The sequence below is a fragment of the Otolemur garnettii genome, unplaced genomic scaffold (genome assembly GCF_000181295.1).
Source record: "Otolemur garnettii isolate 467f Iridium unplaced genomic scaffold, OtoGar3 scaffold00277, whole genome shotgun sequence".
NCBI lineage: Eukaryota > Metazoa > Chordata > Mammalia > Primates > Galagidae > Otolemur > Otolemur garnettii.
Genome location: NW_003852672.1, coordinates 228478 through 234445, shown reverse-complemented (window position 1 = coordinate 234445; position 5968 = coordinate 228478). Strand labels below are relative to the sequence as shown.

At 46.7% G+C, this 5968-nt stretch overlaps 1 pseudogene across 1 annotated transcript; it reads right to left on the bottom strand.

Annotated features, from left to right (window-relative positions):
• Window positions 1–4163: 4163 nt before the first annotated feature.
• Window positions 4164–4811, bottom strand: LOC100962348 (annotated as a pseudogene). Its single transcript, XR_154942.3, has one exon. The product of XR_154942.3 is annotated as an ADP-ribosylation factor 1 pseudogene (transcript).
• Window positions 4812–5968: the final 1157 nt, after the last annotated feature.

The window sequence follows — 5968 nt, the reverse complement described above, 5'->3', positions numbered from 1 at the left end:
CCCACCTTAGCTTCCCAGAGTGCTAGGATTACAGGTGAGCCACCATGCCTGGTCCCACATTACTTTTTTTTTTTTTTTTGAGACAGAGCCTCAAGCTGTCCCCCTGGGTAGAGTACTGTGGCGTCACAGCTCACAGCAACCTTCAATTCCTGGGCTGAAGCAATTCTCCTGCCTCAGCCTCCCAAGTAGCTGGGACTACAGGCGCCCGCCACAACACCTGGCTACCCGGCTATTTTTTGGTTGCAGCCGTCATTGTTGTTTGGTGGGTCTGGGCTGGATTTGAACCTGCCACCTCAGGTGTGTGTGGCTGGTGCCTTAGCAAGTTGAGCCATAGGCGCCGAGTCCCCACATTACTTTTTGACAAGCTCCCAACATGCCAACGTCTCCAGCAGTGACTAACTCTGTGCACCAGGTGATAACATGTACCGTCAGGGTGCCTAACATGGGAAAAATTAGATCTCTGCAATAACCTTGAGCAGTAGGCTATAAATAACTCCCACATCACTACCATTCTAATCAGTTAATGTGGGGATATATATTGCTTTTTGTAAGATTAAAGTCTGGATTGAGGAAGTATGACAAAGCAGTGTTCCTGTTGGGTGGGAATTTACCCAACCTCTTCTCTACCTTCTCCCAACTTTGGTTTAATTGAGTTTTTCCCTTGCAAGGATGTCTACTGGTTCTGATTAAGTTCAGAGTACATGTGATGTTTGTGTTTCCATTATTGTGATACTTAGGAGAATGTTCTCCAGATCTGTCCAGGTTGTTACAAAAGATATGAAATCTCCGTCTTTTTGATGGCTGAATACTATTCTGTGGTATATATGTATATATACCGCAGTTTATTAATTCATTCATGTGTTAAAGGGCACCTGGATTACTTTCACATCTTTGTAATTATAAATTGTGCCGCTATAAACATTTGAGTGCAAATTACTTCTTTTCTTTCAGGTAGATATCTAGTAATGAGATTGCAGGATCAAATGAAAGGTCTATTTTTAGTTCTTTGAAGAATCTCCATAATTCTTTCCACAGAGACTGTACTAGTTCGCAGCATGTGTCTCCTTAGTGGGGAATTCAGGCCATTCACATTAATTGAGAGGATTGATAGGTTTGTTTTCTGTGGGGCTCTGTTACTTTTCTTTTCTTTTTGAGACAGAGCCTCAAGCTGTCGCCCTGGGTAGAGTGCTGTGGCATCACAGCTCACAGCAACCTCCAACTCCTGGGCTCAAGCGATTCTCTTGCCTCCACCTCCCAAGTAGCTGGGATTACAGGTACCTGCCACAATGCCCAGCTATTTTTTGGTTGCAGCCATTATTGTTGTTTGGTGGACCCAGGCTGGATTCAAACCCGCCAGCCCAGATGTATGTGGCTGGGGCCTTAGCCCACTTGAGCCATAGGCACTGAGCTTTTTTTTTTTTTCCTCTTTTGAGACAGTCTCACTCTGGTGCCCTGGTAGAGTGCAGTGACATCACAGCTCACAGCAACCTCAAACTCTTGGGCTTAAGAGATTCTCTTGCCTCAGCCTCCCATGTAGCTGGGACTTCAGGTGCTTGCCACGACACCCGGGTATTTTTGTTGTTGTGGTAGTTGTCATTGTTGTTTGGCAGTCCTAGGCCAGGTTTAAACTTGCCAGCCCTGGTGTATGTAACTGGCACCCTAACCACTTAGCTACGGGCTGGATTTAAACCCACCAGCTCAGGTGTACGTGGCTGGTGCCTTAGCCACTTGAGCCACAGGTGTCAAGCTGAGGGCTGGTCTTGTAGTGGCAAATTTCTTCGGTGTTTGCTTGTCACTAAAACATTTGATTTCTCCATCAAAATGAATCCTCTGCTGCCAGTTGTTGTGTTCAAGAAGACTGAAACTATGGCCAGGTGCAGTGGCTCATGCCTGTAATCAATCACTATAGTAATAAGGAGATATGTAATACAACTGCTGGGTAACTTTGAGGCCAGTAGGTATTTTGAGGACTAAATAATTTAGCCATGATTCAAGAATGAAAACCTACACAAGAGAAAGTATGAGGCCAAACTGGAAGCTTAAGAAAAGAACAAAACCATATCGCCCTTTCTGGCAATGGCAACAATGAATTTCCCACTATTTTCCCCTGTGGCTTTAGACACTCCCAGCACTGAGCTTTTGTGCCAGTGCTGACCAGGGAGCTGCAGTAGGAGAAAAAGAGGAAAAATTAAGGGAAAGGCCTTGCCTGGGCAAAGGCTAGAGTGGGGATCACTTGGCCAGCAGGAGCCAGTTTTTCTACTTTTAGTGGAGACGGATCTCACTGTTGCTCAGGCTGGTCTCAAATTCCTGAACTTAGGGGAGCTCCTGCCTCAGTCTCCCAAAGTGCTAGGATTACTGGTATGAGCTATGTCCTTAAAGCAAGAAAGCAAGTCTTTCACAGACAGCATGTGGTAGGATTTTTTTATAAAATGCATTCGGCTAATCTCTACCTTTTGATTAAGAATTTAATGAACTTATATTTAAATTTCTTTTTTTTCTTTTTTTGAGATGGAGCCTCAAGCTATCCCCCTGGGTAGAGTGCCATGGCATCACGCTCACAGCAACCTCCAACTCCTGGGCTCAAGCGAGTCTCCTGCCTCCGCCTCCCAAGTAGCTGGGACCACAGGCGCCCGCCACAACGCCCGGCTATTTTTTGGTTGCAGCCGTCATTGTTGTTTGGCGGGGCCGGGCTGGGGATTCGAACCCGCCACCTTAGGTGTACGTGGCTGGCGCCTTAGCCGTTTGAGCCACAGGCGCCGAGCCTTAAATTTCTTTAAATATAATTTTTTAATAGTTAAGAGATTTTATTCTAATAGCTATAATTACAGTGCTTGTCTGTTGAAATGAAAACTGAAAACAAGTATACAAAACAGTTGATTACTAATCGTGTATTGAGAGCAGTAGGAGGTTCCACGACACCAAATAGACCAGTTCTGAGGTTTTCCCCAAGACAAGTTTAACAGCTCCAGCTTCCTCAGTGTTTATCAAAATATAAGAGAAAAGAGTAGAGGTCATCTTTTTCGATGGCAAATTGGACCCTTGCAGGCTGAGGGAGAGAAAGTTATTTCACACATGGGGCGTACTCCTGGGGCCAGGGCCCAGATGCCCAGCTTGCCCACACTCCTGCTGGTGAGGCCCCAGACATCCCACCGTGTCTGAGCAGGCATGAGCACGGGGAATGCTGACCAAATGTACGGGTGGGGCCCTGTGTCCCCTGAGCGAGCAGGAGGACAGCTATGGGCTCTCGGCCAGGCCCCAGGAACTAAGGGAGCATGGGGACAAGCAAGGCTATGGAATGCGGGGTGCCCCAGCGACAAGCAAGTCAGAGGGTCTCTACGATGACCATGCAGAATGGATGAAGTTCTGCAAGCCACTGCCTCACGTCCCCAAGGGGAACAGCCAAGCCAATGGCTGGCATTCAGGCTGTCGCTGCAAACTTACACTAAGCAGGCAGTGTCTCCCTTCCGTGTGTTCAAGTGTTCCTGTCTTGGATTTTAGCTATTTAAAAAATGCACTGAGTATGGGTTAAAAACCAACCACCAGCATAGATCTCAACATAACCCTCCAGATAGGAGGGCCTGGCTCCCACAGTGGCTCTTGATGGCCAGGTGCCTGCAGCCCTAAACCCCTCTCAGCACTGAACAGTGAGTTCCTTTTTACAATAAAAAAAGCTGAGTAATGTTGCACAGGATTACCAGAAACTGCCTCATTGGAAACAAAAACTATTTACATTAAATAAAAAACCTGGTTGCAGGTTGCGTCTGCCACATTTACAGCATGGTGCGATGCACACTGTGACCAAACCATGGAGACAGCTTCTGGCACTCATACCACAGAGTCGCATGTTTGCCACATGAAAGTGAAGCAGAGGGCTTGGTGCCTGTGGCTCAACCGGCTGAGGCGCCAGCCACGTACACCTAAGGTGGCAGGTTCGAATCCCCAGCCGGACCCGCCAAACAACAATGACGGCTGCAACCAAAAAATAGCCGGGCGTTGTGGCAGGTGCCTGTGGTCCCAGCTACTTGGGAGGCGGAGGCAGGAGACTCGCTTGAGCCCAGGAGTTGGAGGTTGCTGTGAGCTGTAATGTCACGGCACTCTACCCAGGGGGACAGCTTGAGGCTCTGTCTCAAAAAAAAAAAAAAAGAAAGTGAAGCGGAGGGCGGAGGGGAGGTGTCACGCTCACTTCTGGTTCCGGAGCTGATTGGACAGCCAGTCTAGTCCTTCATAGAGCCCATCCCCGCTGGTGGCACAGGTGACCTGAATGTACCAGTTCCTGTGGCGAAGGGAGTGCAGCCCCAGCTTGTCTGTGATCTCGACTGCATTCATGGCGTTGGGCAGGTCCTGCTTGTTGGTGAACAGAACTGCGTCCCTGAGCTCATCCTCAGCCAGCATCCGCATGAGCTCCTCACGGGCCTCCTTCACACGCTCTCGGTCCTTACTGTCCACCAGGAAGATCAGGCCTTGTGTGTTCTGGAAATAGTGGCGCCACAGAGGCCGGATCTTGTCCTGGCTGCCCACGTCCCACACAGTGAAGCTGACATTCTTGACTCCACGGTCTCCATGGTAAAGCCTATGGTGGGAATGGTGGTCACCATCTCACCCAGCTTCAGCTTGTACAGGATTGCCGTATTCTCTGCAGCGTCCAGCCCCACCATGAGGATGCGCATTTCTTTTTTGCCAAAAAGGCCCTTGAAGAGGTTGACAAAAATGTTCCCTGCGTTTGTGGATGGGTGGCAGCAACACTGGCCAGGGACACCTCAGCGGCTGCAGCTTGGAGCCAGGCGTTGGTTTTACTCCCACAATATGGCGGCTCTGACCTAATTTTTTGTTTTTTGAAGCAAAGTCTCACTCTGTTATCCTGGAGTGACAGGCATCATCACTGAGAGTGTCATGGCATCATCATAACTCATGGTAACCTGGAACTCTTGGGTTCCAGCAAACCTCTTGCCTCAGCCTCCCGAGTAGCTGGGACTATAGGTGCCCTCCATGAAGCCCAGCTAATTTTTCTAGTTTTGGTAGAGACGGGGTCCACTCGTGCTCAGGCTGATCTTGAACTGAGCTCAAGCAGAGCACCTCAGTCTCCCTTGACTTATTGTTGGAAAGTCTTTCCATATTACCACATTATAGAGAAATTAAACTATGTTTTCTTCTGCTGCTGTTACATTTCATTTTTTATGCTTAAATCCGTGATCCATTTGGAGCTTATTCTCATATAGGATATTATGTGTAAATATAATTTTTATTTTTCTGAATGACTAACCAGTATTCCCAGAACCCAGTGATTTGAGATGCCATTGTTATTACAACATAATATTCCACATAAATTTGAGTCTATTTCTGAGCTTTCTAGTCCCTTTTTCTGTACCACACAGAATCATAGAAGCTTAAGAGTAATTTCAGTTCTGATAGGTCTTGTGCTCCTCCCCCTCCTATGAGCCCAGTTGTTTCTTGTCTGAATTAAGCCTTGGGAGTTCTTTATATATTCTGGATATAAGTCATTCGTCAGATAGGTGACTTGCAAATATTTTCTACCAGGTGGTAGCTTGTCTTTTAATTCTCTCTCTCCCTTTCTCCACCTTCTGTTATAAAGAGATGTCTCACTGTGTTGTTCAGGCAAGCCTTGGACTCCTGGCCTAGTGAGATCTTCCTGCCTTACCCTCCCAAACAGCTGACTAGAGACATGTGCCATTGCAACTTGTAAAAGTATCTTTTTTAGAGCAGAAGTTTTAAACTATATCAAAGTCCGTTTTATCGATTTTTTGTTTTATGGATAATGCTTTCAATATTGTATCTAAGAACTCTGCTTGATCTAATGCCATGGATATTTTCTCTTCTGTTTTCTTCTTTATAGTTTACATTTAGATCTGTCATTCATTTTGAGTTTATTTTTGCATGAGGAGTGAGGCTTAGGCTCTCTCTCTCTCTCTCTTTTTTGCACATGGATATCCAATTCTTTCTTTCTTTCTTT